Consider the following 27,583-nt stretch of genomic DNA (forward strand, 5'->3'; position numbering starts at 1 on the left):
GGCGCGCTACGCTCAACTGCTTGACAGACATCTTTCCCTCATCGCCCAAATACAGAATTGGTTAAATGGATGCTCGAGCCAGCCAGGAGTCGAACCTGGAATCTTCTGATCCGTAGTCAGACGCGTTATCCATTGCGCCACTGGCCCGATTTTTATGCTGCATGCCATGTCACCGACCCACGACACTCGCTTGGAGCGAAAGAAGTGACGGGGAAACGGCAGACAGTGGTCTTCCTCTTTCACAGGTTTACTAACCGAGACTACATATATCTAAAGGCTCTTTTTAAACAGACACGAGGGGGAGTAGCTATGCGCATGGCACTGGTCGCGTGTAGCGTACAGGCACGGCGCGCAACGTCCCTTGTCTGCACAACGAAAAATGGGCCGTGACCCGGATTCGAACCGGGGTTGCTGCGACCACAACGCAGAGTACTAACCACTATACGATCACGGCTCGCCGCTTGTTGCAGGACATACGAGAGGTGGTGGCCACGGGTGTTGTGACCTGTGCTGTGCTACACACATAAGTTGCCAGCCTCTCTCCCTTTGTCGAAGCTGTCCTAATTTGCAAACAAGGCATTTTCCACCTTGTTTTCTTTGGCACATTTCAAGGGGCGTCCATTTTTGATGTGTTTATGACAAGATTGTTGAGCATTTTACAAGAACGGTGCGGAAGCACATGCATTTTCTCTCGTTTGCGTCAAATCCTTGTAGGGTTACGCCACAGCCAGCTTTTTCTTCTCTTTTTTTCTTCTTTTCCAAACCGGTGAAGAAAAGCATTCCCTTTTCCAAGGCTCTTTCGATACCTGCTGCAGCAAAACGTTCATTCGGGCGCTTCCTTCTGGGTATCTGCGCAACAGTGCGGAATCAAAGTAGGAGCTTTGGCCAAAACGTCATAAGGCCTGTTGTTTTACTTTGGCGCGCTACGCTCAACTGCTTGACAGACATCTTTCCCTCATCGCCCAAATACAGAATTGGTTAAATGGATGCTCGAGCCAGCCAGGAGTCGAACCTGGAATCTTCTGATCCGTAGTCAGACGCGTTATCCATTGCGCCACTGGCCCGAGGTGCATGCCTTATGCCATGTCACCGACCCAAGACACTCGCTTGGAGCGAAAGAAGTGACAGGGAAACGGCAGACAGTGGTCTTCCTCTTTCACAGGTTTACTAACCGAGACTACATATATCTAAAGGCTCTTTTTAAACAGACACGAGGGGGAGTAGCTATGCGCATGGCACTGGTCGCGTGTAGCGTACAGGCACGGCGCGCAACGTCCCTTGTCTGCACAACGAAAAATGTGCCGTGACCCGGATTCGAACCGGGGTTGCTGCGACCACAACGCAGAGTACTAACCACTATACGATCACGGCTCGCCGCTTGTCGCATGACACACGAGAGGTGGTGGCCACGGGTATTGTGACCTGTGCTGTGCCACACGAATGAGCTACACACATAAGTTGCCAGCCTCTCTCCCTTTGTCGAAGCTGTCCTAATTTGCAAACAAGGCATTTTCCACCTTGTTTTCTTTGGCACATTTCAAGGGGCGTCCATTTTTGATGTGTTTATGACAAGATTGTTGAGCATTTTACAAGAACGGTGCGGAAGCACATGCATTTTCTCTCGTTTGCGTCAAATCCTTGTAGGGTTACGCCACAGCCAGCTTTTTCTTCTCTTTTTTTCTTCTTTTCCAAACCGGTGAAGAAAAGCATTTCCTTTTCCAAGGCTCTTTCGATACCTGCTGCAGCAAAACGTTCATTCGGGCGCTTCCTTCTGGGTATCTGCGCAACGGTGCGGAATCAAAGTAGGAGCTTTGGTGAAAACGTCATAATGCCTGTTGTTTTACTTTGGCGCGCTACGCTCAACTGCTTGACAGACATCTTTCCCTCATCGCCTAAATACAGAATTGGTTAAATGGATGCTCGAGCCAGCCAGGAGTTGAACCTGGAATCTTCTGATCCGTAGTCAGACGCGTTATCCATTGCGCCACTGGCCCGAGGTGTATGCTGCATGCAATGTCACCGACCCAAGACACTCGCTTGGAGCGAAAGAAGTGACAGGGAAACGGCAGACAGTGGTCTTCCTCTTTCACAGGTTTACTAACCGAGACTACATATATCTAAAGGCTCTTTTTAAACAGACACGAGGGGGAGTAGCTATGCGCATGGCACTGGTCGCGTGTAGCGTACAGGCACGGCGCGCAACGTCCCTTGTCTGCACAACGAAAAATGTGCCATGACCCAGATTCGAACCGGGGTTGCTGCGACCACAACGCAGAGTACTAACCACTATACGATCACGGCTCGCCGCTTGTCGCAGGACACACGAGAGGTGGTGGCCACGGGTGTTGTGACCTGTGCTGTGCCACACGAATGAGCTACACACATAAGTTGCCAGCCTCTCTCCCTTTGTCGAAGCTGTCCTAATTTGCAAACAAGGCATTTTCCACCTTGTTTTCTTTGGCACATTTCAAGGGGCGTCCATTTTTGATGTGTTTATGACAAGATTGTTGAGCATTTTACAAGAACGGTGCGGAAGCACATGCATTTTCTCTCGTTTGCGTCAAATCCTTTTAAGGTTACGCCACAGCCAGCTTTTTCTTCTCTTTTTTTCTTCTTTTCCAAACCGGTGAAGAAAAGCATTCCCTTTTCCAAGGCTCTTTCGATACCTGCTGCAGCAAAACGTTCATTCGGGCGCTTCCTTCTGGGTATCTGCGCAACGGTGCGGAATCAAAGTAGGAGCTTTGGCCAAAACGTCATAAGGCCTGTTGTTTTACTTTGGCGCGCTACGCTCAACAGACATCTTTCCCTCATCGCCCAAATACAGAATTGGTTAAATGGATGCTCGAGCCAGCCAGGAGTCAAACCTGGAATCTTCTGATCCGTAGTCAGACGCGTTATCCATTGCGCCACTGGCCCGATGTGTATGCTGCATGCCATGTCACCGACCCACGACACTCGCTTGGAGCGAAAGAAGTGACGGGGAAACGGCAGACAGTGGTCTTCCTCTTTCACAGGTTTACTAACCGAGACTACATATATCTAAAGGCTCTTTTTAAACAGACACGAGGGGGAGAAGCTATGCGCATGGCACTGGTCGCGCGTAGCGTACAGGCACGGCGCGCAACGTCCCTTGTCTGCACAACGAAAAATGTGCCGTGACCCGGATTCGAACCGGGTTGCTGCGACCACAACGCAGAGTACTAACCACTATACGATCACGGCTCGCCGCTTGTCGCAGGACACACGAGAGGTGGTGGCCACGGGTGTTGTGACCTGTGCTGTGCCACACGAATGAGCTACACACATAAGTTGCCAGCCTCTCTCCCTTTGTCGAAGCTGTCCTAATTTGCAAACAAGGCATTTTCCACCTTGTTTTCTTTGGCACATTTCAAGGGGCGTCCATTTTTGATGTGTTTATGACAAGATTGTTGAGCATTTTACAAGAACGGTGCGGAAGCACATGCATTTTCTCTCGTTTGCGTCAAATCCTTGTAGGGTTACGCCACAGCCAGCTTTTTCTTCTCTTTTTTTCTTCTTTTCCAAACCGGTGAAGAAAAGCATTCCCTTTTCCAAGGCTCTTTCGATACCTGCTGCAGCAAAACGTTCATTCGGGCGCTTCCTTCTGGGTATCTGCGCAACGGTGCGGAATCAAAGTAGGAGCTTTGGTGAAAACGTCATAATGCCTGTTGTTTTACTTTGGCGCGCTACGCTCAACTGCTTGACAGACATCTTTCCCTCATCGCCCAAATACAGAATTGGTTAAATGGATGCTCGAGCCAGCCAGGAGTCGAACCTGGAATCTTCTGATCCGTAGTCAGACGCGTTATCCATTGCGCCACTGGCCCGAGGTGTATGCTGCATGCCATGTCACCGACCCACGACACTCGCTTGGAGCGAAAGAAGTGACGGGGAAACGGCAGACAGTGGTCTTCCTCTTTCACAGGTTTACTAACCGAGACTACATATATCTAAAGGCTCTTTTTAAACAGACACGAGGGGGAGTAGCTATGCGCATGGCACTGGTCGCGTGTAGCGTACAGGCACGGCGCGCAACGTCCCTTGTCTGCACAACGAAAAATGTGCCGTGACCCGGATTCGAACCGGGGTTGCTGCGACCACAACGCAGAGTACTAACCACTATACGATCACGGCTCGCCGCTTGTCGCAGGACACACAAGAGGTGGTGGCCACGGGTGTTGTGACCTGTGCTGTGCCACACGAATGAGCTACACACATAAGTTGCCAGCCTCTCTCCCTTTGTCGAAGCTGTCCTAATTTGCAAACAAGGCATTTTCCACCTTGTTTTCTTTGGCACATTTCAAGGGGCGTCCATTTTTGATGTGTTTATGACAAGATTGTTGAGCATTTTACAAGAACGGTGCGGAAGCACATGCATTTTCTCTCGTTTGCGTCAAATCCTTGTAGGGTTACGCCACAGCCAGCTTTTTCTTCTCTTTTTTTCTTCTTTTCCAAACCGGTGAAGAAAAGCATTTCCTTTTCCAAGGCTCTTTCGATACCTGCTGCAGCAAAACGTTCATTCGGGCGCTTCCTTCTGGGTATCTGCGCAACGGTGCGGAATCAAAGTAGGAGCTTTGGCCAAAACGTCATAAGGCCTGTTGTTTTACTTTGGCGCGCTACGCTCAACAGACATCTTTCCCTCATCGCCCAAATACAGAATTGGTTAAATGGATGCTCGAGCCAGCCAGGAGTCGAACCTGGAATCTTCTGATCCGTAGTCAGACGCGTTATCCATTGCGCCACTGTCCCGAGGTGCATGCCATGTCACCGACCCAAGACACTCGCTTGGAGCGAAAGAAGTGATGGGGAAACGGCAGACAGTGATCTTCCTCTTTCACAGGTTTACTAACCGAGACTACATATATGTAAGGCTCTTTTTAAACAGACACGAGGGGGAGTAGCTATGCGCATGGCACTGGTCGCGTGTAGCGTACAGGCACGGCGCGCAACGTCCCTTGTCTGCACAACGAAAAATGTGCCGTGACCCGGATTCGAACCGGGGTTGCTGCGACCACAACGCAGAGTACTAACCACTATACGATCACGGCTCGCCGCTTGTCGCATGACACACGAGAGGTGGTGGCCACGGGTATTGTGACCTGTGCTGTGCCACACGAATGAGCTACACACATAAGTTGCCAGCCTCTCTCCCTTTGTCGAAGCTGTCCTAATTTGCAAACAAGGCATTTTCCACCTTGTTTTCTTTGGCACATTTCAAGGGGCGTCCATTTTTGATGTGTTTATGACAAGATTGTTGAGCATTTTACAAGAACGGTGCGGAAGCACATGCATTTTCTCTCGTTTGCGTCAAATCCTTGTAGGGTTACGCCACAGCCAGCTTTTTCTTCTCTTTTTTTCTTCTTTTCCAAACCGGTGAAGAAAAGCATTTCCTTTTCCAAGGCTCTTTCGATACCTGCTGCAGCAAAACGTTCATTCGGGCGCTTCCTTCTGGGTATCTGCGCAACGGTGCGGAATCAAAGTAGGAGCTTTGGTGAAAACGTCATAATGCCTGTTGTTTTACTTTGGCGCGCTACGCTCAACTGCTTGACAGACATCTTTCCCTCATCGCCTAAATACAGAATTGGTTAAATGGATGCTCGAGCCAGCCAGGAGTTGAACCTGGAATCTTCTGATCCGTAGTCAGACGCGTTATCCATTGCGCCACTGGCCCGAGGTGTATGCTGCATGCAATGTCACCGACCCAAGACACTCGCTTGGAGCGAAAGAAGTGACAGGGAAACGGCAGACAGTGGTCTTCCTCTTTCACAGGTTTACTAACCGAGACTACATATATCTAAAGGCTCTTTTTAAACAGACACGAGGGGGAGTAGCTATGCGCATGGCACTGGTCGCGTGTAGCGTACAGGCACGGCGCGCAACGTCCCTTGTCTGCACAACGAAAAATGTGCCATGACCCAGATTCGAACCGGGGTTGCTGCGACCACAACGCAGAGTACTAACCACTATACGATCACGGCTCGCCGCTTGTCGCAGGACACACGAGAGGTGGTGGCCACGGGTGTTGTGACCTGTGCTGTGCCACACGAATGAGCTACACACATAAGTTGCCAGCCTCTCTCCCTTTGTCGAAGCTGTCCTAATTTGCAAACAAGGCATTTTCCACCTTGTTTTCTTTGGCACATTTCAAGGGGCGTCCATTTTTGATGTGTTTATGACAAGATTGTTGAGCATTTTACAAGAACGGTGCGGAAGCACATGCATTTTCTCTCGTTTGCGTCAAATCCTTTTAAGGTTACGCCACAGCCAGCTTTTTCTTCTCTTTTTTTCTTCTTTTCCAAACCGGTGAAGAAAAGCATTCCCTTTTCCAAGGCTCTTTCGATACCTGCTGCAGCAAAACGTTCATTCGGGCGCTTCCTTCTGGGTATCTGCGCAACGGTGCGGAATCAAAGTAGGAGCTTTGGCCAAAACGTCATAAGGCCTGTTGTTTTACTTTGGCGCGCTACGCTCAACAGACATCTTTCCCTCATCGCCCAAATACAGAATTGGTTAAATGGATGCTCGAGCCAGCCAGGAGTCAAACCTGGAATCTTCTGATCCGTAGTCAGACGCGTTATCCATTGCGCCACTGGCCCGATGTGTATGCTGCATGCCATGTCACCGACCCACGACACTCGCTTGGAGCGAAAGAAGTGACGGGGAAACGGCAGACAGTGGTCTTCCTCTTTCACAGGTTTACTAACCGAGACTACATATATCTAAAGGCTCTTTTTAAACAGACACGAGGGGGAGAAGCTATGCGCATGGCACTGGTCGCGCGTAGCGTACAGGCACGGCGCGCAACGTCCCTTGTCTGCACAACGAAAAATGTGCCGTGACCCGGATTCGAACCGGGTTGCTGCGACCACAACGCAGAGTACTAACCACTATACGATCACGGCTCGCCGCTTGTCGCAGGACACACGAGAGGTGGTGGCCACGGGTGTTGTGACCTGTGCTGTGCCACACGAATGAGCTACACACATAAGTTGCCAGCCTCTCTCCCTTTGTCGAAGCTGTCCTAATTTGCAAACAAGGCATTTTCCACCTTGTTTTCTTTGGCACATTTCAAGGGGCGTCCATTTTTGATGTGTTTATGACAAGATTGTTGAGCATTTTACAAGAACGGTGCGGAAGCACATGCATTTTCTCTCGTTTGCGTCAAATCCTTGTAGGGTTACGCCACAGCCAGCTTTTTCTTCTCTTTTTTTCTTCTTTTCCAAACCGGTGAAGAAAAGCATTCCCTTTTCCAAGGCTCTTTCGATACCTGCTGCAGCAAAACGTTCATTCGGGCGCTTCCTTCTGGGTATCTGCGCAACGGTGCGGAATCAAAGTAGGAGCTTTGGTGAAAACGTCATAATGCCTGTTGTTTTACTTTGGCGCGCTACGCTCAACTGCTTGACAGACATCTTTCCCTCATCGCCCAAATACAGAATTGGTTAAATGGATGCTCGAGCCAGCCAGGAGTCGAACCTGGAATCTTCTGATCCGTAGTCAGACGCGTTATCCATTGCGCCACTGGCCCGAGGTGTATGCTGCATGCCATGTCACCGACCCACGACACTCGCTTGGAGCGAAAGAAGTGACGGGGAAACGGCAGACAGTGGTCTTCCTCTTTCACAGGTTTACTAACCGAGACTACATATATCTAAAGGCTCTTTTTAAACAGACACGAGGGGGAGTAGCTATGCGCATGGCACTGGTCGCGTGTAGCGTACAGGCACGGCGCGCAACGTCCCTTGTCTGCACAACGAAAAATGTGCCGTGACCCGGATTCGAACCGGGGTTGCTGCGACCACAACGCAGAGTACTAACCACTATACGATCACGGCTCGCCGCTTGTCGCAGGACACACAAGAGGTGGTGGCCACGGGTGTTGTGACCTGTGCTGTGCCACACGAATGAGCTACACACATAAGTTGCCAGCCTCTCTCCCTTTGTCGAAGCTGTCCTAATTTGCAAACAAGGCATTTTCCACCTTGTTTTCTTTGGCACATTTCAAGGGGCGTCCATTTTTGATGTGTTTATGACAAGATTGTTGAGCATTTTACAAGAACGGTGCGGAAGCACATGCATTTTCTCTCGTTTGCGTCAAATCCTTGTAGGGTTACGCCACAGCCAGCTTTTTCTTCTCTTTTTTTCTTCTTTTCCAAACCGGTGAAGAAAAGCATTTCCTTTTCCAAGGCTCTTTCGATACCTGCTGCAGCAAAACGTTCATTCGGGCGCTTCCTTCTGGGTATCTGCGCAACGGTGCGGAATCAAAGTAGGAGCTTTGGCCAAAACGTCATAAGGCCTGTTGTTTTACTTTGGCGCGCTACGCTCAACAGACATCTTTCCCTCATCGCCCAAATACAGAATTGGTTAAATGGATGCTCGAGCCAGCCAGGAGTCGAACCTGGAATCTTCTGATCCGTAGTCAGACGCGTTATCCATTGCGCCACTGTCCCGAGGTGCATGCCATGTCACCGACCCAAGACACTCGCTTGGAGCGAAAGAAGTGATGGGGAAACGGCAGACAGTGATCTTCCTCTTTCACAGGTTTACTAACCGAGACTACATATATGTAAGGCTCTTTTTAAACAGACACGAGGGGGAGTAGCTATGCGCATGGCACTGGTCGCGTGTAGCGTACAGGCACGGCGCGCAACGTCCCTTGTCTGCACAACGAAAAATGTGCCGTGACCCGGATTCGAACCGGGGTTGCTGCGACCACAACGCAGAGTACTAACCACTATACGATCACGGCTCGCCGCTTGTCGCAGGACATACGAGAGGTGGTGGCCACGGGTGTTGTGACCTGTGCTGTGCTACACACATAAGTTGCCAGCCTCTCTCCCTTTGTCGAAGCTGTCCTAATTTGCAAACAAGGCATTTTCCACCTTGTTTTCTTTGGCACATTTCAAGGGGCGTCCATTTTTGATGTGTTTATGACAAGATTGTTGAGCATTTTACAAGAACGGTGCGGAAGCACATGCATTTTCTCTCGTTTGCGTCAAATCCTTGTAGGGTTACGCCACAGCCAGCTTTTTCTTCTCTTTTTTTCTTCTTTTCCAAACCGGTGAAGAAAAGCATTTCCTTTTCCAAGGCTCTTTCGATACCTGCTGCAGCAAAACGTTCATTCGGGCGCTTCCTTCTGGGTATCTGCGCAACGGTGCGGAATCAAAGTAGGAGCTTTGGTGAAAACGTCATAATGCCTGTTGTTTTACTTTGGCGCGCTACGCTCAACTGCTTGACAGACATCTTTCCCTCATCGCCCAAATACAGAATTGGTTAAATGGATGCTCGAGCCAGCCAGGAGTTGAACCTGGAATCTTCTGATCCGTAGTCAGACGCGTTATCCATTGCGCCACTGGCCCGAGGTGTATGCTGCATGCAATGTCACCGACCCAAGACACTCGCTTGGAGCGAAAGAAGTGACAGGGAAACGGCAGACAGTGGTCTTCCTCTTTCACAGGTTTACTAACCGAGACTACATATATCTAAAGGCTCTTTTTAAACAGACACGAGGGGGAGTAGCTATGCGCATGGCACTGGTCGCGTGTAGCGTACAGGCACGGCGCGCAACGTCCCTTGTCTGCACAACGAAAAATGTGCCGTGACCCGGATTCGAACCGGGGTTGCTGCGACCACAACGCAGAGTACTAACCACTATACGATCACGGCTCGCCGCTTGTCGCAGGACACACGAGAGGTGGTGGCCACGGGTGTTGTGACCTGTGCTGTGCCACACGAATGAGCTACACACATAAGTTGCCAGCCTCTCTCCCTTTGTCGAAGCTGTCCTAATTTGCAAACAAGGCATTTTCCACCTTGTTTTCTTTGGCACATTTCAAGGGGCGTCCATTTTTGATGTGTTTATGACAAGATTGTTGAGCATTTTACAAGAACGGTGCGGAAGCACATGCATTTTCTCTCGTTTGCGTCAAATCCTTTTAAGGTTACGCCACAGCCAGCTTTTTCTTCTCTTTTTTTCTTCTTTTCCAAACCGGTGAAGAAAAGCATTCCCTTTTCCAAGGCTCTTTCGATACCTGCTGCAGCAAAACGTTCATTCGGGCGCTTCCTTCTGGGTATCTGCGCAACGGTGCGGAATCAAAGTAGGAGCTTTGGTGAAAACGTCATAATGCCTGTTGTTTTACTTTGGCGCGCTACGCTCAACTGCTTGACAGACATCTTTCCCTCATCGCCTAAATACAGAATTGGTTAAATGGATGCTCGAGCCAGCCAGGAGTTGAACCTGGAATCTTCTGATCCGTAGTCAGACGCGTTATCCATTGCGCCACTGGCCCGAGGTGTATGCTGCATGCAATGTCACCGACCCAAGACACTCGCTTGGAGCGAAAGAAGTGACAGGGAAACGGCAGACAGTGGTCTTCCTCTTTCACAGGTTTACTAACCGAGACTACATATATCTAAAGGCTCTTTTTAAACAGACACGAGGGGGAGTAGCTATGCGCATGGCACTGGTCGCGTGTAGCGTACAGGCACGGCGCGCAACGTCCCTTGTCTGCACAACGAAAAATGGGCCTTGACCCGGATTCGAACCGGGGTTGCTGCGACCACAACGCAGAGTACTAACCACTATACGATCACGGCTCGCCGCTTGTTGCAGGACATACGAGAGGTGGTGGCCACGGGTGTTGTGACCTGTGCTGTGCTACACACATAAGTTGCCAGCCTCTCTCCCTTTGTCGAAGCTGTCCTAATTTGCAAACAAGGCATTTTCCACCTTGTTTTCTTTGGCACATTTCAAGGGGCGTCCATTTTTGATGTGTTTATGACAAGATTGTTGAGCATTTTACAAGAACGGTGCGGAAGCACATGCATTTTCTCTCGTTTGCGTCAAATCCTTGTAGGGTTACGCCACAGCCAGCTTTTTCTTCTCTTTTTTTCTTCTTTTCCAAACCGGTGAAGAAAAGCATTCCCTTTTCCAAGGCTCTTTCGATACCTGCTGCAGCAAAACGTTCATTCGGGCGCTTCCTTCTGGGTATCTGCGCAACAGTGCGGAATCAAAGTAGGAGCTTTGGCCAAAACGTCATAAGGCCTGTTGTTTTACTTTGGCGCGCTACGCTCAACTGCTTGACAGACATCTTTCCCTCATCGCCCAAATACAGAATTGGTTAAATGGATGCTCGAGCCAGCCAGGAGTCGAACCTGGAATCTTCTGATCCGTAGTCAGACGCGTTATCCATTGCGCCACTGGCCCGAGGTGCATGCCTTATGCCATGTCACCGACCCAAGACACTCGCTTGGAGCGAAAGAAGTGACAGGGAAACGGCAGACAGTGGTCTTCCTCTTTCACAGGTTTACTAACCGAGACTACATATATCTAAAGGCTCTTTTTAAACAGACACGAGGGGGAGTAGCTATGCGCATGGCACTGGTCGCGTGTAGCGTACAGGCACGGCGCGCAACGTCCCTTGTCTGCACAACGAAAAATGTGCCGTGACCCGGATTTGAACCGGGGTTGCTGCGACCACAACGCAGAGTACTAACCACTATACGATCACGGCTCGCCGCTTGTCGCATGACACACGAGAGGTGGTGGCCACGGGTATTGTGACCTGTGCTGTGCCACACGAATGAGCTACACACATAAGTTGCCAGCCTCTCTCCCTTTGTCGAAGCTGTCCTAATTTGCAAACAAGGCATTTTCCACCTTGTTTTCTTTGGCACATTTCAAGGGGCGTCCATTTTTGATGTGTTTATGACAAGATTGTTGAGCATTTTACAAGAACGGTGCGGAAGCACATGCATTTTCTCTCGTTTGCGTCAAATCCTTGTAGGGTTACGCCACAGCCAGCTTTTTCTTCTCTTTTTTTCTTCTTTTCCAAACCGGTGAAGAAAAGCATTTCCTTTTCCAAGGCTCTTTCGATACCTGCTGCAGCAAAACGTTCATTCGGGCGCTTCCTTCTGGGTATCTGCGCAACGGTGCGGAATCAAAGTAGGAGCTTTGGTGAAAACGTCATAATGCCTGTTGTTTTACTTTGGCGCGCTACGCTCAACTGCTTGACAGACATCTTTCCCTCATCGCCTAAATACAGAATTGGTTAAATGGATGCTCGAGCCAGCCAGGAGTTGAACCTGGAATCTTCTGATCCGTAGTCAGACGCGTTATCCATTGCGCCACTGGCCCGAGGTGTATGCTGCATGCAATGTCACCGACCCAAGACACTCGCTTGGAGCGAAAGAAGTGACAGGGAAACGGCAGACAGTGGTCTTCCTCTTTCACAGGTTTACTAACCGAGACTACATATATCTAAAGGCTCTTTTTAAACAGACACGAGGGGGAGTAGCTATGCGCATGGCACTGGTCGCGTGTAGCGTACAGGCACGGCGCGCAACGTCCCTTGTCTGCACAACGAAAAATGTGCCATGACCCAGATTCGAACCGGGGTTGCTGCGACCACAACGCAGAGTACTAACCACTATACGATCACGGCTCGCCGCTTGTCGCAGGACACACGAGAGGTGGTGGCCACGGGTGTTGTGACCTGTGCTGTGCCACACGAATGAGCTACACACATAAGTTGCCAGCCTCTCTCCCTTTGTCGAAGCTGTCCTAATTTGCAAACAAGGCATTTTCCACCTTGTTTTCTTTGGCACATTTCAAGGGGCGTCCATTTTTGATGTGTTTATGACAAGATTGTTGAGCATTTTACAAGAACGGTGCGGAAGCACATGCATTTTCTCTCGTTTGCGTCAAATCCTTTTAAGGTTACGCCACAGCCAGCTTTTTCTTCTCTTTTTTTCTTCTTTTCCAAACCGGTGAAGAAAAGCATTCCCTTTTCCAAGGCTCTTTCGATACCTGCTGCAGCAAAACGTTCATTCGGGCGCTTCCTTCTGGGTATCTGCGCAACGGTGCGGAATCAAAGTAGGAGCTTTGGCCAAAACGTCATAAGGCCTGTTGTTTTACTTTGGCGCGCTACGCTCAACAGACATCTTTCCCTCATCGCCCAAATACAGAATTGGTTAAATGGATGCTCGAGCCAGCCAGGAGTCAAACCTGGAATCTTCTGATCCGTAGTCAGACGCGTTATCCATTGCGCCACTGGCCCGATGTGTATGCTGCATGCCATGTCACCGACCCACGACACTCGCTTGGAGCGAAAGAAGTGACGGGGAAACGGCAGACAGTGGTCTTCCTCTTTCACAGGTTTACTAACCGAGACTACATATATCTAAAGGCTCTTTTTAAACAGACACGAGGGGGAGAAGCTATGCGCATGGCACTGGTCGCGCGTAGCGTACAGGCACGGCGCGCAACGTCCCTTGTCTGCACAACGAAAAATGTGCCGTGACCCGGATTCGAACCGGGTTGCTGCGACCACAACGCAGAGTACTAACCACTATACGATCACGGCTCGCCGCTTGTCGCAGGACACACGAGAGGTGGTGGCCACGGGTGTTGTGACCTGTGCTGTGCCACACGAATGAGCTACACACATAAGTTGCCAGCCTCTCTCCCTTTGTCGAAGCTGTCCTAATTTGCAAACAAGGCATTTTCCACCTTGTTTTCTTTGGCACATTTCAAGGGGCGTCCATTTTTGATGTGTTTATGACAAGATTGTTGAGCATTTTACAAGAACGGTGCGGAAGCACATGCATTTTCTCTCGTTTGCGTCAAATCCTTGTAGGGTTACGCCACAGCCAGCTTTTTCTTCTCTTTTTTTCTTCTTTTCCAAACCGGTGAAGAAAAGCATTCCCTTTTCCAAGGCTCTTTCGATACCTGCTGCAGCAAAACGTTCATTCGGGCGCTTCCTTCTGGGTATCTGCGCAACGGTGCGGAATCAAAGTAGGAGCTTTGGTGAAAACGTCATAATGCCTGTTGTTTTACTTTGGCGCGCTACGCTCAACTGCTTGACAGACATCTTTCCCTCATCGCCCAAATACAGAATTGGTTAAATGGATGCTCGAGCCAGCCAGGAGTCGAACCTGGAATCTTCTGATCCGTAGTCAGACGCGTTATCCATTGCGCCACTGGCCCGAGGTGTATGCTGCATGCCATGTCACCGACCCACGACACTCGCTTGGAGCGAAAGAAGTGACGGGGAAACGGCAGACAGTGGTCTTCCTCTTTCACAGGTTTACTAACCGAGACTACACATATCTAAAGGCTCTTTTTAAACAGACACGAGGGGGAGTAGCTATGCGCATGGCACTGGTCGCGTGTAGCGTACAGGCACGGCGCGCAACGTCCCTTGTCTGCACAACGAAAAATGTGCCGTGACCCGGATTCGAACCGGGTTGCTGCGACCACAACGCAGAGTACTAACCACTATACGATCACGGCTCGCCGCTTGTCGCAGGACACACGAGAGGTGGTGGCCACGGGTGTTGTGACCTGTGCTGTGCCACACGAATGAGCTACACACATAAGTTGCCAGCCTCTCTCCCTTTGTCGAAGCTGTCCTAATTTGCAAACAAGGCATTTTCCACCTTGTTTTCTTTGGCACATTTCAAGGGGCGTCCATTTTTGATGTGTTTATGACAAGATTGTTGAGCATTTTACAAGAACGGTGCGGAAGCACATGCATTTTCTCTCGTTTGCGTCAAATCCTTGTAGGGTTACGCCACAGCCAGCTTTTTCTTCTCTTTTTTTCTTCTTTTCCAAACCGGTGAAGAAAAGCATTCCCTTTTCCAAGGCTCTTTCGATACCTGCTGCAGCAAAACGTTCATTCGGGCGCTTCCTTCTGGGTATCTGCGCAACGGTGCGGAATCAAAGTAGGAGCTTTGGTGAAAACGTCATAATGCCTGTTGTTTTACTTTGGCGCGCTACGCTCAACTGCTTGACAGACATCTTTCCCTCATCGCCCAAATACAGAATTGGTTAAATGGATGCTCGAGCCAGCCAGGAGTCGAACCTGGAATCTTCTGATCCGTAGTCAGACGCGTTATCCATTGCGCCACTGGCCCGAGGTGTATGCTGCATGCCATGTCACCGACCCACGACACTCGCTTGGAGCGAAAGAAGTGACGGGGAAACGGCAGACAGTGGTCTTCCTCTTTCACAGGTTTACTAACCGAGACTACATATATCTAAAGGCTCTTTTTAAACAGACACGAGGGGGAGTAGCTATGCGCATGGCACTGGTCGCGTGTAGCGTACAGGCACGGCGCGCAACGTCCCTTGTCTGCACAACGAAAAATGTGCCGTGACCCGGATTCGAACCGGGGTTGCTGCGACCACAACGCAGAGTACTAACCACTATACGATCACGGCTCGCCGCTTGTCGCAGGACACACAAGAGGTGGTGGCCACGGGTGTTGTGACCTGTGCTGTGCCACACGAATGAGCTACACACATAAGTTGCCAGCCTCTCTCCCTTTGTCGAAGCTGTCCTAATTTGCAAACAAGGCATTTTCCACCTTGTTTTCTTTGGCACATTTCAAGGGGCGTCCATTTTTGATGTGTTTATGACAAGATTGTTGAGCATTTTACAAGAACGGTGCGGAAGCACATGCATTTTCTCTCGTTTGCGTCAAATCCTTGTAGGGTTACGCCACAGCCAGCTTTTTCTTCTCTTTTTTTCTTCTTTTCCAAACCGGTGAAGAAAAGCATTTCCTTTTCCAAGGCTCTTTCGATACCTGCTGCAGCAAAACGTTCATTCGGGCGCTTCCTTCTGGGTATCTGCGCAACGGTGCGGAATCAAAGTAGGAGCTTTGGTGAAAACGTCATAATGCCTGTTGTTTTACTTTGGCGCGCTACGCTCAACTGCTTGACAGACATCTTTCCCTCATCGCCCAAATACAGAATTGGTTAAATGGATGCTCGAGCCAGCCAGGAGTCGAACCTGGAATCTTCTGATCCGTAGTCAGACGCGTTATCCATTGCGCCACTGGCCCGAGGTGTATGCTGCATGCCATGTCACCGACCCACGACACTCGCTTGGAGCGAAAGAAGTGACGGGGAAACGGCAGACAGTGGTCTTCCTCTTTCACAGGTTTACTAACCGAGACTACATATATCTAAAGGCTCTTTTTAAACAGACACGAGGGGGAGTAGCTATGCGCATGGCACTGGTCGCGTGTAGCGTACAGGCACGGCGCGCAACGTCCCTTGTCTGCACAACGAAAAATGTGCCGTGACCCGGATTCGAACCGGGGTTGCTGCGACCACAACGCAGAGTACTAACCACTATACGATCACGGCTCGCCGCTTGTCGCAGGACACACGAGAGGTGGTGGCCACGGGTGTTGTGACCTGTGCTGTGCCACACGAATGAGCTACACACATAAGTTGCCAGCCTCTCTCCCTTTGTCGAAGCTGTCCTAATTTGCAAACAAGGCATTTTCCACCTTGTTTTCTTTGGCACATTTCAAGGGGCGTCCATTTTTGATGTGTTTATGACAAGATTGTTGAGCATTTTACAAGAACGGTGCGGAAGCACATGCATTTTCTCTCGTTTGCGTCAAATCCTTGTAGGGTTACGCCACAGCCAGCTTTTTCTTCTCTTTTTCTTCTTTTCCAAACCGGTGAAGAAAAGCATTCCCTTTTCCAAGGCTCTTTCGATACCTGCTGCAGCAAAACGTTCATTCGGGTGCTTCCTTCTGGGTATCTGCGCAACGGTGCGGAATCAAAGTAGGAGCTTTGGTGAAAACGTCATAATGCCTGTTGTTTTACTTTGGCGCGCTACGCTCAACTGCTTGACAGACATCTTTCCCTCATCGCCCAAATACAGAATTGGTTAAATGGATGCTCGAGTCAGCCAGGAGTCGAACCTGGAATCTTCTGATCCGTAGTCAGACGCGTTATCCATTGCGCCACTGGCCCGATGTGTATGCTGCATGCCATGTCACCGACCCACGACACTCGCTTGGAGCGAAAGAAGTGACGGGGAAACGGCAGACAGTGGTCTTCCTCTTTCACAGGTTTACTAACCGAGACTACATATATCTAAAGGCTCTTTTTAAACAGACACGAGGGGGAGTAGCTATGCGCAAGGCACTGGTCGCGTGTAGCGTACAGGCACGGCGCGCAACGTCCCTTGTCTGCACAACGAAAAATGTTCCCTGACCCGGATTCGAACCGGGGTTGCTGCGACCACAACGCAGAGTACTAACCACTATACGATCACGGCTCGCCGCTTGTCGCAGGACACACGAGAGGTGGTGGCCACGGGTGTTGTGACCTGTGCTGTGCCACACGAATGAGCTACACACATAAGTTGCCAGCCTCTCTCCCTTTGTCGAAGCTGTCCTAATTTGCAAACAAGGCATTTTCCACCTTGTTTTCTTTGGCACATTTCAAGGGGCGTCCATTTTTGATGTGTTTATGACAAGATTGTTGAGCATTTTACAAGAACGGTGCGGAAGCACATGCATTTTCTCTCGTTTGCGTCAAATCCTTGTAGGGTTACGCCACAGCCAGCTTTTTCTTCTCTTTTTTTCTTCTTTTCCAAACCGGTGAAGAAAAGCATTCCCTTTTCCAAGGCTCTTTCGATACCTGCTGCAGCAAAACGTTCATTCGGGCGCTTCCTTCTGGGTATCTGCGCAACTGTGCGGAATCAAAGTAGGAGCTTTGGTGAAAACGTCATAATGCCTGTTGTTTTACTTTGGCGCGCTACGCTCAACTGCTTGACAGACATCTTTCCCTCATCGCCCAAATACAGAATTGGTTAAATGGATGCTCGAGCCAGCCAGGAGTCGAACCTGGAATCTTCTGATCCGTAGTCAGACGCGTTATCCATTGCGCCACTGGCCCGATGTGTATGCTGCATGCCATGTCACCGACCCACGACACTCGCTTGGAGCGAAAGAAGTGACGGGGAAACGGCAGACAGTGGTCTTCCTCTTTCACAGGTTTACTAACCGAGACTACATATATCTAAAGGCTCTTTTTAAACAGACACGAGGGGGAGTAGCTATGCGCAAGGCACTGGTCGCGTGTAGCGTACAGGCACGGCGCGCAACGTCCCTTGTCTGCACAACGAAAAATGTGCCCTGACCCGGATTCGAACCGGGGTTGCTGCGACCACAACGCAGAGTACTAACCACTATACGATCACGGCTCGCCGCTTGTCGCAGGACACACGAGAGGTGGTGGCCACGGGTGTTGTGACCTGTGCTGTGCCACACGAATGAGCTACACACATAAGTTGCCAGCCTCTCTCCCTTTGTCGAAGCTGTCCTAATTTGCAAACAAGGCATTTTCCACCTTGTTTTCTTTGGCACATTTCAAGGGGCGTCCATTTTTGATGTGTTTATGACAAGATTGTTGAGCATTTTACAAGAACGGTGCGGAAGCACATGCATTTTCTCTCGTTTGCGTCAAATCCTTGTAGGGTTACGCCACAGCCAGCTTTTTCTTCTTTTCCAAACCGGTGAAGAAAAGCATTCCCTTTTCCAAGGCTCTTTCGATACCTGCTGCAGCAAAACGTTCATTCGGGCGCTTCCTTCTGGGTATCTGCGCAACGGTGCGGAATCAAAGTAGGAGCTTTGGCCAAAACGTCATAAGGCCTGTTGTTTTACTTTGGCGCGCTACGCTCAACAGACATCTTTCCCTCATCGCCCAAATACAGAATTGGTTAAATGGATGCTCGAGCCAGCCAGGAGTCGAACCTGGAATCTTCTGATCCGTAGTCAGACGCGTTATCCATTGCGCCACTGTCCCGAGGTGCATGCCATGTCACCGACCCAAGACACTCGCTTGGAGCGAAAGAAGTGATGGGGAAACGGCAGACAGTGATCTTCCTCTTTCACAGGTTTACTAACCGAGACTACATATATGTAAGGCTCTTTTTAAACAGACACGAGGGGGAGTAGCTATGCGCATGGCACTGGTCGCGTGTAGCGTACAGGCACGGCGCGCAACGTCCCTTGTCTGCACAACGAAAAATGTGCCGTGACCCGGATTCGAACCAGGGTTGCTGCGACCACAACGCAGAGTACTAACCACTATACGATCACGGCTCGCCGCTTGTCGCAGGACATACGAGAGGTGGTGGCCACGGGTGTTGTGACCTGTGCTGTGCTACACACATAAGTTGCCAGCCTCTCTCCCTTTGTCGAAGCTGTCCTAATTTGCAAACAAGGCATTTTCCACCTTGTTTTCTTTGGCACATTTCAAGGGGCGTCCATTTTTGATGTGTTTATGACAAGATTGTTGAGCATTTTACAAGAACGGTGCGGAAGCACATGCATTTTCTCTCGTTTGCGTCAAATCCTTGTAGGGTTACGCCACAGCCAGCTTTTTCTTCTCTTTTTTTCTTCTTTTCCAAACCGGTGAAGAAAAGCATTTCCTTTTCCAAGGCTCTTTCGATACCTGCTGCAGCAAAACGTTCATTCGGGCGCTTCCTTCTGGGTATCTGCGCAACGGTGCGGAATCAAAGTAGGAGCTTTGGTGAAAACGTCATAATGCCTGTTGTTTTACTTTGGCGCGCTACGCTCAACTGCTTGACAGACATCTTTCCCTCATCGCCCAAATACAGAATTGGTTAAATGGATGCTCGAGCCAGCCAGGAGTTGAACCTGGAATCTTCTGATCCGTAGTCAGACGCGTTATCCATTGCGCCACTGGCCCGAGGTGTATGCTGCATGCAATGTCACCGACCCAAGACACTCGCTTGGAGCGAAAGAAGTGACAGGGAAACGGCAGACAGTGGTCTTCCTCTTTCACAGGTTTACTAACCGAGACTACATATATCTAAAGGCTCTTTTTAAACAGACACGAGGGGGAGTAGCTATGCGCATGGCACTGGTCGCGTGTAGCGTACAGGCACGGCGCGCAACGTCCCTTGTCTGCACAACGAAAAATGTGCCGTGACCCGGATTCGAACCGGGGTTGCTGCGACCACAACGCAGAGTACTAACCACTATACGATCACGGCTCGCCGCTTGTCGCAGGACACACGAGAGGTGGTGGCCACGGGTGTTGTGACCTGTGCTGTGCCACACGAATGAGCTACACACATAAGTTGCCAGCCTCTCTCCCTTTGTCGAAGCTGTCCTAATTTGCAAACAAGGCATTTTCCACCTTGTTTTCTTTGGCACATTTCAAGGGGCGTCCATTTTTGATGTGTTTATGACAAGATTGTTGAGCATTTTACAAGAACGGTGCGGAAGCACATGCATTTTCTCTCGTTTGCGTCAAATCCTTGTAGGGTTACGCCACAGCCAGCTTTTTCTTCTTTTCCAAACCGGTGAAGAAAAGCATTCCCTTTTCCAAGGCTCTTTCGATACCTGCTGCAGCAAAACGTTCATTCGGGCGCTTCCTTCTGGGTATCTGCGCAACGGTGCGGAATCAAAGTAGGAGCTTTGGCCAAAACGTCATAAGGCCTGTTGTTTTACTTTGGCGCGCTACGCTCAACAGACATCTTTCCCTCATCGCCCAAATACAGAATTGGTTAAATGGATGCTCGAGCCAGCCAGGAGTCGAACCTGGAATCTTCTGATCCGTAGTCAGACGCGTTATCCATTGCGCCACTGTCCCGAGGTGCATGCCATGTCACCGACCCAAGACACTCGCTTGGAGCGAAAGAAGTGATGGGGAAACGGCAGACAGTGATCTTCCTCTTTCACAGGTTTACTAACCGAGACTACATATATGTAAGGCTCTTTTTAAACAGACACGAGGGGGAGTAGCTATGCGCATGGCACTGGTCGCGTGTAGCGTACAGGCACGGCGCGCAACGTCCCTTGTCTGCACAACGAAAAATGTGCCGTGACCCGGATTCGAACCGGGGTTGCTGCGACCACAACGCAGAGTACTAACCACTATACGATCACGGCTCGCCGCTTGTCGCAGGACATACGAGAGGTGGTGGCCACGGGTGTTGTGACCTGTGCTGTGCTACACACATAAGTTGCCAGCCTCTCTCCCTTTGTCGAAGCTGTCCTAATTTGCAAACAAGGCATTTTCCACCTTGTTTTCTTTGGCACATTTCAAGGGGCGTCCATTTTTGATGTGTTTATGACAAGATTGTTGAGCATTTTACAAGAACGGTGCGGAAGCACATGCATTTTCTCTCGTTTGCGTCAAATCCTTGTAGGGTTACGCCACAGCCAGCTTTTTCTTCTCTTTTTTTCTTCTTTTCCAAACCGGTGAAGAAAAGCATTTCCTTTTCCAAGGCTCTTTCGATACCTGCTGCAGCAAAACGTTCATTCGGGCGCTTCCTTCTGGGTATCTGCGCAACGGTGCGGAATCAAAGTAGGAGCTTTGGTGAAAACGTCATAATGCCTGTTGTTTTACTTTGGCGCGCTACGCTCAACTGCTTGACAGACATCTTTCCCTCATCGCCCAAATACAGAATTGGTTAAATGGATGCTCGAGCCAGCCAGGAGTTGAACCTGGAATCTTCTGATCCGTAGTCAGACGCGTTATCCATTGCGCCACTGGCCCGAGGTGTATGCTGCATGCAATGTCACCGACCCAAGACACTCGCTTGGAGCGAAAGAAGTGACAGGGAAACGGCAGACAGTGGTCTTCCTCTTTCACAGGTTTACTAACCGAGACTACATATATCTAAAGGCTCTTTTTAAACAGACACGAGGGGGAGTAGCTATGCGCATGGCACTGGTCGCGTGTAGCGTACAGGCACGGCGCGCAACGTCCCTTGTCTGCACAACGAAAAATGTGCCGTGACCCGGATTCGAACCGGGGTTGCTGCGACCACAACGCAGAGTACTAACCACTATACGATCACGGCTCGCCGCTTGTCGCAGGACACACGAGAGGTGGTGGCCACGGGTGTTGTGACCTGTGCTGTGCCACACGAATGAGCTACACACATAAGTTGCCAGCCTCTCTCCCTTTGTCGAAGCTGTCCTAATTTGCAAACAAGGCATTTTCCACCTTGTTTTCTTTGGCACATTTCAAGGGGCGTCCATTTTTGATGTGTTTATGACAAGATTGTTGAGCATTTTACAAGAACGGTGCGGAAGCACATGCATTTTCTCTCGTTTGCGTCAAATCCTTTTAAGGTTACGCCACAGCCAGCTTTTTCTTCTCTTTTTTTCTTCTTTTCCAAACCGGTGAAGAAAAGCATTCCCTTTTCCAAGGCTCTTTCGATACCTGCTGCAGCAAAACGTTCATTCGGGCGCTTCCTTCTGGGTATCTGCGCAACGGTGCGGAATCAAAGTAGGAGCTTTGGTGAAAACGTCATAATGCCTGTTGTTTTACTTTGGCGCGCTACGCTCAACTGCTTGACAGACATCTTTCCCTCATCGCCTAAATACAGAATTGGTTAAATGGATGCTCGAGCCAGCCAGGAGTTGAACCTGGAATCTTCTGATCCGTAGTCAGACGCGTTATCCATTGCGCCACTGGCCCGAGGTGTATGCTGCATGCAATGTCACCGACCCAAGACACTCGCTTGGAGCGAAAGAAGTGACAGGGAAACGGCAGACAGTGGTCTTCCTCTTTCACAGGTTTACTAACCGAGACTACATATATCTAAAGGCTCTTTTTAAACAGACACGAGGGGGAGTAGCTATGCGCATGGCACTGGTCGCGTGTAGCGTACAGGCACGGCGCGCAACGTCCCTTGTCTGCACAACGAAAAATGTGCCGTGACCCGGATTCGAACCGGGGTTGCTGCGACCACAACGCAGAGTACTAACCACTATACGATCACGGCTCGCCGCTTGTCGCAGGACACACGAGAGGTGGTGGCCACGGGTGTTGTGACCTGTGCTGTGCCACACGAATGAGCTACACACATAAGTTGCCAGCCTCTCTCCCTTTGTCGAAGCTGTCCTAATTTGCAAACAAGGCATTTTCCACCTTGTTTTCTTTGGCACATTTCAAGGGGCGTCCATTTTTGATGTGTTTATGACAAGATTGTTGAGCATTTTACAAGAACGGTGCGGAAGCACATGCATTTTCTCTCGTTTGCGTCAAATCCTTTTAAGGTTACGCCACAGCCAGCTTTTTCTTCTCTTTTTTTCTTCTTTTCCAAACCGGTGAAGAAAAGCATTCCCTTTTCCAAGGCTCTTTCGATACCTGCTGCAGCAAAACGTTCATTCGGGCGCTTCCTTCTGGGTATCTGCGCAACGGTGCGGAATCAAAGTAGGAGCTTTGGTGAAAACGTCATAATGCCTGTTGTTTTACTTTGGCGCGCTACGCTCAACTGCTTGACAGACATCTTTCCCTCATCGCCTAAATACAGAATTGGTTAAATGGATGCTCGAGCCAGCCAGGAGTTGAACCTGGAATCTTCTGATCCGTAGTCAGACGCGTTATCCATTGCGCCACTGGCCCGAGGTGTATGCTGCATGCAATGTCACCGACCCAAGACACTCGCTTGGAGCGAAAGAAGTGACAGGGAAACGGCAGACAGTGGTCTTCCTCTTTCACAGGTTTACTAACCGAGACTACATATATCTAAAGGCTCTTTTTAAACAGACACGAGGGGGAGTAGCTATGCGCATGGCACTGGTCGCGTGTAGCGTACAGGCACGGCGCGCAACGTCCCTTGTCTGCACAACGAAAAATGTGCCGTGACCCGGATTCGAACCGGGGTTGCTGCGACCACAACGCAGAGTACTAACCACTATACGATCACGGCTCGCCGCTTGTCGCAGGACACACGAGAGGTGGTGGCCACGGGTGTTGTGACCTGTGCTGTGCCACACGAATGAGCTACACACATAAGTTGCCAGCCTCTCTCCCTTTGTCGAAGCTGTCCTAATTTGCAAACAAGGCATTTTCCACCTTGTTTTCTTTGGCACATTTCAAGGGGCGTCCATTTTTGATGTGTTTATGACAAGATTGTTGAGCATTTTACAAGAACGGTGCGGAAGCACATGCATTTTCTCTCGTTTGCGTCAAATCCTTTTAAGGTTACGCCACAGCCAGCTTTTTCTTCTCTTTTTTTCTTCTTTTCCAAACCGGTGAAGAAAAGCATTCCCTTTTCCAAGGCTCTTTCGATACCTGCTGCAGCAAAACGTTCATTCGGGCGCTTCCTTCTGGGTATCTGCGCAACGGTGCGGAATCAAAGTAGGAGCTTTGGCCAAAACGTCATAAGGCCTGTTGTTTTACTTTGGCGCGCTACGCTCAACAGACATCTTTCCCTCATCGCCCAAATACAGAATTGGTTAAATGGATGCTCGAGCCAGCCAGGAGTCAAACCTGGAATCTTCTGATCCGTAGTCAGACGCGTTATCCATTGCGCCACTGGCCCGATGTGTATGCTGCATGCCATGTCACCGACCCACGACACTCGCTTGGAGCGAAAGAAGTGACGGGGAAACGGCAGACAGTGGTCTTCCTCTTTCACAGGTTTACTAACCGAGACTACATATATCTAAAGGCTCTTTTTAAACAGACACGAGGGGGAGAAGCTATGCGCATGGCACTGGTCGCGCGTAGCGTACAGGCACGGCGCGCAACGTCCCTTGTCTGCACAACGAAAAATGTGCCGTGACCCGGATTCGAACCGGGTTGCTGCGACCACAACGCAGAGTACTAACCACTATACGATCACGGCTCGCCGCTTGTCGCAGGACACACGAGAGGTGGTGGCCACGGGTGTTGTGACCTGTGCTGTGCCACACGAATGAGCTACACACATAAGTTGCCAGCCTCTCTCCCTTTGTCGAAGCTGTCCTAATTTGCAAACAAGGCATTTTCCACCTTGTTTTCTTTGGCACATTTCAAGGGGCGTCCATTTTTGATGTGTTTATGACAAGATTGTTGAGCATTTTACAAGAACGGTGCGGAAGCACATGCATTTTCTCTCGTTTGCGTCAAATCCTTGTAGGGTTACGCCACAGCCAGCTTTTTCTTCTCTTTTTTTCTTCTTTTCCAAACCGGTGAAGAAAAGCATTTCCTTTTCCAAGGCTCTTTCGATACCTGCTGCAGCAAAACGTTCATTCGGGCGCTTCCTTCTGGGTATCTGCGCAACGGTGCGGAATCAAAGTAGGAGCTTTGGTGAAAACGTCATAATGCCTGTTGTTTTACTTTGGCGCGCTACGCTCAACTGCTTGACAGACATCTTTCCCTCATCGCCCAAATACAGAATTGGTTAAATGGATGCTCGAGCCAGCCAGGAGTTGAACCTGGAATCTTCTGATCCGTAGTCAGACGCGTTATCCATTGCGCCACTGGCCCGAGGTGTATGCTGCATGCAATGTCACCGACCCAAGACACTCGCTTGGAGCGAAAGAAGTGACAGGGAAACGGCAGACAGTGGTCTTCCTCTTTCACAGGTTTACTAACCGAGACTACATATATCTAAAGGCTCTTTTTAAACAGACACGAGGGGGAGTAGCTATGCGCATGGCACTGGTCGCGTGTAGCGTACAGGCACGGCGCGCAACGTCCCTTGTCTGCACAACGAAAAATGTGCCGTGACCCGGATTCGAACCGGGGTTGCTGCGACCACAACGCAGAGTACTAACCACTATACGATCACGGCTCGCCGCTTGTCGCAGGACACACGAGAGGTGGTGGCCACGGGTGTTGTGACCTGTGCTGTGCCACACGAATGAGCTACACACATAAGTTGCCAGCCTCTCTCCCTTTGTCGAAGCTGTCCTAATTTGCAAACAAGGCATTTTCCACCTTGTTTTCTTTGGCACATTTCAAGGGGCGTCCATTTTTGATGTGTTTATGACAAGATTGTTGAGCATTTTACAAGAACGGTGCGGAAGCACATGCATTTTCTCTCGTTTGCGTCAAATCCTTTTAAGGTTACGCCACAGCCAGCTTTTTCTTCTCTTTTTTTCTTCTTTTCCAAACCGGTGAAGAAAAGCATTCCCTTTTCCAAGGCTCTTTCGATACCTGCTGCAGCAAAACGTTCATTCGGGCGCTTCCTTCTGGGTATCTGCGCAACGGTGCGGAATCAAAGTAGGAGCTTTGGTGAAAACGTCATAATGCCTGTTGTTTTACTTTGGCGCGCTACGCTCAACTGCTTGACAGACATCTTTCCCTCATCGCCTAAATACAGAATTGGTTAAATGGATGCTCGAGCCAGCCAGGAGTTGAACCTGGAATCTTCTGATCCGTAGTCAGACGCGTTATCCATTGCGCCACTGGCCCGAGGTGTATGCTGCATGCAATGTCACCGACCCAAGACACTCGCTTGGAGCGAAAGAAGTGACAGGGAAACGGCAGACAGTGGTCTTCCTCTTTCACAGGTTTACTAACCGAGACTACATATATCTAAAGGCTCTTTTTAAACAGACACGAGGGGGAGTAGCTATGCGCATGGCACTGGTCGCGTGTAGCGTACAGGCACGGCGCGCAACGTCCCTTGTCTGCACAACGAAAAATGTGCCGTGACCCGGATTCGAACCGGGGTTGCTGCGACCACAACGCAGAGTACTAACCACTATACGATCACGGCTCGCCGCTTGTCGCAGGACACACGAGAGGTGGTGGCCACGGGTGTTGTGACCTGTGCTGTGCCACACGAATGAGCTACACACATAAGTTGCCAGCCTCTCTCCCTTTGTCGAAGCTGTCCTAATTTGCAAACAAGGCATTTTCCACCTTGTTTTCTTTGGCACATTTCAAGGGGCGTCCATTTTTGATGTGTTTATGACAAGATTGTTGAGCATTTTACAAGAACGGTGCGGAAGCACATGCATTTTCTCTCGTTTGCGTCAAATCCTTTTAAGGTTACGCCACAGCCAGCTTTTTCTTCTCTTTTTTTCTTCTTTTCCAAACCGGTGAAGAAAAGCATTCCCTTTTCCAAGGCTCTTTCGATACCTGCTGCAGCAAAACGTTCATTCGGGCGCTTCCTTCTGGGTATCTGCGCAACGGTGCGGAATCAAAGTAGGAGCTTTGGTGAAAACGTCATAATGCCTGTTGTTTTACTTTGGCGCGCTACGCTCAACTGCTTGACAGACATCTTTCCCTCATCGCCTAAATACAGAATTGGTTAAATGGATGCTCGAGCCAGCCAGGAGTTGAACCTGGAATCTTCTGATCCGTAGTCAGACGCGTTATCCATTGCGCCACTGGCCCGAGGTGTATGCTGCATGCAATGTCACCGACCCAAGACACTCGCTTGGAGCGAAAGAAGTGACAGGGAAACGGCAGACAGTGGTCTTCCTCTTTCACAGGTTTACTAACCGAGACTACATATATCTAAAGGCTCTTTTTAAACAGACACGAGGGGGAGTAGCTATGCGCATGGCACTGGTCGCGTGTAGCGTACAGGCACGGCGCGCAACGTCCCTTGTCTGCACAACGAAAAATGTGCCATGACCCAGATTCGAACCGGGGTTGCTGCGACCACAACGCAGAGTACTAACCACTATACGATCACGGCTCGCCGCTTGTCGCAGGACACACGAGAGGTGGTGGCCACGGGTGTTGTGACCTGTGCTGTGCCACACGAATGAGCTACACACATAAGTTGCCAGCCTCTCTCCCTTTGTCGAAGCTGTCCTAATTTGCAAACAAGGCATTTTCCACCTTGTTTTCTTTGGCACATTTCAAGGGGCGTCCATTTTTGATGTGTTTATGACAAGATTGTTGAGCATTTTACAAGAACGGTGCGGAAGCACATGCATTTTCTCTCGTTTGCGTCAAATCCTTTTAAGGTTACGCCACAGCCAGCTTTTTCTTCTCTTTTTTTCTTCTTTTCCAAACCGGTGAAGAAAAGCATTCCCTTTTCCAAGG

The 27,583-nt window shown here is 49.9% G+C and overlaps 48 non-coding genes across 48 annotated transcripts; all 48 read right to left on the bottom strand.

Moving 5' to 3' along the window:
* Positions 1-74: 74 nt before the first annotated feature.
* trnar-acg (transfer RNA arginine (anticodon ACG)) lies at positions 75-147 on the bottom strand. The gene has a single exon. It is a non-coding gene; the product is annotated as a tRNA-Arg (tRNA).
* A 235-nt stretch (positions 148-382) lies between these two features.
* trnah-gug (transfer RNA histidin (anticodon GUG)) lies at positions 383-454 on the bottom strand. The gene has a single exon. It is a non-coding gene; the product is annotated as a tRNA-His (tRNA).
* Positions 455-991: 537 nt separating this feature from the next.
* On the bottom strand, positions 992-1,064 carry trnar-acg (transfer RNA arginine (anticodon ACG)). Its single transcript has one exon. It is a non-coding gene; the product is annotated as a tRNA-Arg (tRNA).
* A 235-nt stretch (positions 1,065-1,299) lies between these two features.
* trnah-gug (transfer RNA histidin (anticodon GUG)) lies at positions 1,300-1,371 on the bottom strand. The gene has a single exon. It is a non-coding gene; the product is annotated as a tRNA-His (tRNA).
* Positions 1,372-1,921: 550 nt separating this feature from the next.
* Positions 1,922-1,994, bottom strand: trnar-acg (transfer RNA arginine (anticodon ACG)). The gene has a single exon. It is a non-coding gene; the product is annotated as a tRNA-Arg (tRNA).
* Positions 1,995-2,843: 849 nt separating this feature from the next.
* Positions 2,844-2,916, bottom strand: trnar-acg (transfer RNA arginine (anticodon ACG)). Its single transcript has one exon. It is a non-coding gene; the product is annotated as a tRNA-Arg (tRNA).
* An 856-nt stretch (positions 2,917-3,772) lies between these two features.
* trnar-acg (transfer RNA arginine (anticodon ACG)) lies at positions 3,773-3,845 on the bottom strand. The gene has a single exon. It is a non-coding gene; the product is annotated as a tRNA-Arg (tRNA).
* A 235-nt stretch (positions 3,846-4,080) lies between these two features.
* Positions 4,081-4,152, bottom strand: trnah-gug (transfer RNA histidin (anticodon GUG)). The gene has a single exon. It is a non-coding gene; the product is annotated as a tRNA-His (tRNA).
* A 542-nt stretch (positions 4,153-4,694) lies between these two features.
* Positions 4,695-4,767, bottom strand: trnar-acg (transfer RNA arginine (anticodon ACG)). Its single transcript has one exon. It is a non-coding gene; the product is annotated as a tRNA-Arg (tRNA).
* A 227-nt stretch (positions 4,768-4,994) lies between these two features.
* On the bottom strand, positions 4,995-5,066 carry trnah-gug (transfer RNA histidin (anticodon GUG)). The gene has a single exon. It is a non-coding gene; the product is annotated as a tRNA-His (tRNA).
* Positions 5,067-5,616: 550 nt separating this feature from the next.
* Positions 5,617-5,689, bottom strand: trnar-acg (transfer RNA arginine (anticodon ACG)). Its single transcript has one exon. It is a non-coding gene; the product is annotated as a tRNA-Arg (tRNA).
* Positions 5,690-6,538: 849 nt separating this feature from the next.
* trnar-acg (transfer RNA arginine (anticodon ACG)) lies at positions 6,539-6,611 on the bottom strand. The gene has a single exon. It is a non-coding gene; the product is annotated as a tRNA-Arg (tRNA).
* An 856-nt stretch (positions 6,612-7,467) lies between these two features.
* On the bottom strand, positions 7,468-7,540 carry trnar-acg (transfer RNA arginine (anticodon ACG)). The gene has a single exon. It is a non-coding gene; the product is annotated as a tRNA-Arg (tRNA).
* Positions 7,541-7,775: 235 nt separating this feature from the next.
* Positions 7,776-7,847, bottom strand: trnah-gug (transfer RNA histidin (anticodon GUG)). The gene has a single exon. It is a non-coding gene; the product is annotated as a tRNA-His (tRNA).
* Positions 7,848-8,389: 542 nt separating this feature from the next.
* On the bottom strand, positions 8,390-8,462 carry trnar-acg (transfer RNA arginine (anticodon ACG)). Its single transcript has one exon. It is a non-coding gene; the product is annotated as a tRNA-Arg (tRNA).
* Positions 8,463-8,689: 227 nt separating this feature from the next.
* On the bottom strand, positions 8,690-8,761 carry trnah-gug (transfer RNA histidin (anticodon GUG)). Its single transcript has one exon. It is a non-coding gene; the product is annotated as a tRNA-His (tRNA).
* A 537-nt stretch (positions 8,762-9,298) lies between these two features.
* On the bottom strand, positions 9,299-9,371 carry trnar-acg (transfer RNA arginine (anticodon ACG)). Its single transcript has one exon. It is a non-coding gene; the product is annotated as a tRNA-Arg (tRNA).
* A 235-nt stretch (positions 9,372-9,606) lies between these two features.
* Positions 9,607-9,678, bottom strand: trnah-gug (transfer RNA histidin (anticodon GUG)). The gene has a single exon. It is a non-coding gene; the product is annotated as a tRNA-His (tRNA).
* Positions 9,679-10,228: 550 nt separating this feature from the next.
* On the bottom strand, positions 10,229-10,301 carry trnar-acg (transfer RNA arginine (anticodon ACG)). Its single transcript has one exon. It is a non-coding gene; the product is annotated as a tRNA-Arg (tRNA).
* An 844-nt stretch (positions 10,302-11,145) lies between these two features.
* trnar-acg (transfer RNA arginine (anticodon ACG)) lies at positions 11,146-11,218 on the bottom strand. The gene has a single exon. It is a non-coding gene; the product is annotated as a tRNA-Arg (tRNA).
* Positions 11,219-11,453: 235 nt separating this feature from the next.
* Positions 11,454-11,525, bottom strand: trnah-gug (transfer RNA histidin (anticodon GUG)). Its single transcript has one exon. It is a non-coding gene; the product is annotated as a tRNA-His (tRNA).
* A 550-nt stretch (positions 11,526-12,075) lies between these two features.
* trnar-acg (transfer RNA arginine (anticodon ACG)) lies at positions 12,076-12,148 on the bottom strand. Its single transcript has one exon. It is a non-coding gene; the product is annotated as a tRNA-Arg (tRNA).
* Positions 12,149-12,997: 849 nt separating this feature from the next.
* On the bottom strand, positions 12,998-13,070 carry trnar-acg (transfer RNA arginine (anticodon ACG)). The gene has a single exon. It is a non-coding gene; the product is annotated as a tRNA-Arg (tRNA).
* An 856-nt stretch (positions 13,071-13,926) lies between these two features.
* Positions 13,927-13,999, bottom strand: trnar-acg (transfer RNA arginine (anticodon ACG)). Its single transcript has one exon. It is a non-coding gene; the product is annotated as a tRNA-Arg (tRNA).
* An 856-nt stretch (positions 14,000-14,855) lies between these two features.
* trnar-acg (transfer RNA arginine (anticodon ACG)) lies at positions 14,856-14,928 on the bottom strand. Its single transcript has one exon. It is a non-coding gene; the product is annotated as a tRNA-Arg (tRNA).
* A 235-nt stretch (positions 14,929-15,163) lies between these two features.
* trnah-gug (transfer RNA histidin (anticodon GUG)) lies at positions 15,164-15,235 on the bottom strand. The gene has a single exon. It is a non-coding gene; the product is annotated as a tRNA-His (tRNA).
* A 550-nt stretch (positions 15,236-15,785) lies between these two features.
* On the bottom strand, positions 15,786-15,858 carry trnar-acg (transfer RNA arginine (anticodon ACG)). Its single transcript has one exon. It is a non-coding gene; the product is annotated as a tRNA-Arg (tRNA).
* Positions 15,859-16,093: 235 nt separating this feature from the next.
* Positions 16,094-16,165, bottom strand: trnah-gug (transfer RNA histidin (anticodon GUG)). The gene has a single exon. It is a non-coding gene; the product is annotated as a tRNA-His (tRNA).
* Positions 16,166-16,713: 548 nt separating this feature from the next.
* Positions 16,714-16,786, bottom strand: trnar-acg (transfer RNA arginine (anticodon ACG)). Its single transcript has one exon. It is a non-coding gene; the product is annotated as a tRNA-Arg (tRNA).
* An 857-nt stretch (positions 16,787-17,643) lies between these two features.
* trnar-acg (transfer RNA arginine (anticodon ACG)) lies at positions 17,644-17,716 on the bottom strand. Its single transcript has one exon. It is a non-coding gene; the product is annotated as a tRNA-Arg (tRNA).
* Positions 17,717-18,552: 836 nt separating this feature from the next.
* trnar-acg (transfer RNA arginine (anticodon ACG)) lies at positions 18,553-18,625 on the bottom strand. The gene has a single exon. It is a non-coding gene; the product is annotated as a tRNA-Arg (tRNA).
* A 227-nt stretch (positions 18,626-18,852) lies between these two features.
* On the bottom strand, positions 18,853-18,924 carry trnah-gug (transfer RNA histidin (anticodon GUG)). Its single transcript has one exon. It is a non-coding gene; the product is annotated as a tRNA-His (tRNA).
* Positions 18,925-19,461: 537 nt separating this feature from the next.
* On the bottom strand, positions 19,462-19,534 carry trnar-acg (transfer RNA arginine (anticodon ACG)). The gene has a single exon. It is a non-coding gene; the product is annotated as a tRNA-Arg (tRNA).
* A 235-nt stretch (positions 19,535-19,769) lies between these two features.
* trnah-gug (transfer RNA histidin (anticodon GUG)) lies at positions 19,770-19,841 on the bottom strand. The gene has a single exon. It is a non-coding gene; the product is annotated as a tRNA-His (tRNA).
* Positions 19,842-20,370: 529 nt separating this feature from the next.
* Positions 20,371-20,443, bottom strand: trnar-acg (transfer RNA arginine (anticodon ACG)). Its single transcript has one exon. It is a non-coding gene; the product is annotated as a tRNA-Arg (tRNA).
* Positions 20,444-20,670: 227 nt separating this feature from the next.
* On the bottom strand, positions 20,671-20,742 carry trnah-gug (transfer RNA histidin (anticodon GUG)). Its single transcript has one exon. It is a non-coding gene; the product is annotated as a tRNA-His (tRNA).
* A 537-nt stretch (positions 20,743-21,279) lies between these two features.
* Positions 21,280-21,352, bottom strand: trnar-acg (transfer RNA arginine (anticodon ACG)). The gene has a single exon. It is a non-coding gene; the product is annotated as a tRNA-Arg (tRNA).
* A 235-nt stretch (positions 21,353-21,587) lies between these two features.
* On the bottom strand, positions 21,588-21,659 carry trnah-gug (transfer RNA histidin (anticodon GUG)). Its single transcript has one exon. It is a non-coding gene; the product is annotated as a tRNA-His (tRNA).
* Positions 21,660-22,209: 550 nt separating this feature from the next.
* trnar-acg (transfer RNA arginine (anticodon ACG)) lies at positions 22,210-22,282 on the bottom strand. Its single transcript has one exon. It is a non-coding gene; the product is annotated as a tRNA-Arg (tRNA).
* A 235-nt stretch (positions 22,283-22,517) lies between these two features.
* On the bottom strand, positions 22,518-22,589 carry trnah-gug (transfer RNA histidin (anticodon GUG)). Its single transcript has one exon. It is a non-coding gene; the product is annotated as a tRNA-His (tRNA).
* Positions 22,590-23,139: 550 nt separating this feature from the next.
* trnar-acg (transfer RNA arginine (anticodon ACG)) lies at positions 23,140-23,212 on the bottom strand. The gene has a single exon. It is a non-coding gene; the product is annotated as a tRNA-Arg (tRNA).
* Positions 23,213-23,447: 235 nt separating this feature from the next.
* Positions 23,448-23,519, bottom strand: trnah-gug (transfer RNA histidin (anticodon GUG)). The gene has a single exon. It is a non-coding gene; the product is annotated as a tRNA-His (tRNA).
* Positions 23,520-24,061: 542 nt separating this feature from the next.
* On the bottom strand, positions 24,062-24,134 carry trnar-acg (transfer RNA arginine (anticodon ACG)). Its single transcript has one exon. It is a non-coding gene; the product is annotated as a tRNA-Arg (tRNA).
* Positions 24,135-24,990: 856 nt separating this feature from the next.
* Positions 24,991-25,063, bottom strand: trnar-acg (transfer RNA arginine (anticodon ACG)). The gene has a single exon. It is a non-coding gene; the product is annotated as a tRNA-Arg (tRNA).
* Positions 25,064-25,298: 235 nt separating this feature from the next.
* trnah-gug (transfer RNA histidin (anticodon GUG)) lies at positions 25,299-25,370 on the bottom strand. Its single transcript has one exon. It is a non-coding gene; the product is annotated as a tRNA-His (tRNA).
* Positions 25,371-25,920: 550 nt separating this feature from the next.
* On the bottom strand, positions 25,921-25,993 carry trnar-acg (transfer RNA arginine (anticodon ACG)). Its single transcript has one exon. It is a non-coding gene; the product is annotated as a tRNA-Arg (tRNA).
* A 235-nt stretch (positions 25,994-26,228) lies between these two features.
* Positions 26,229-26,300, bottom strand: trnah-gug (transfer RNA histidin (anticodon GUG)). Its single transcript has one exon. It is a non-coding gene; the product is annotated as a tRNA-His (tRNA).
* Positions 26,301-26,850: 550 nt separating this feature from the next.
* Positions 26,851-26,923, bottom strand: trnar-acg (transfer RNA arginine (anticodon ACG)). The gene has a single exon. It is a non-coding gene; the product is annotated as a tRNA-Arg (tRNA).
* Between the last annotated feature and the right edge of the window lie 660 nt (positions 26,924-27,583).

This window comes from Hypomesus nipponensis, chromosome 5 (assembly GCF_054491055.1).
Source record: "Hypomesus nipponensis isolate SF chromosome 5, ASM5449105v1, whole genome shotgun sequence".
Lineage (NCBI taxonomy): Eukaryota > Metazoa > Chordata > Actinopteri > Osmeriformes > Osmeridae > Hypomesus > Hypomesus nipponensis.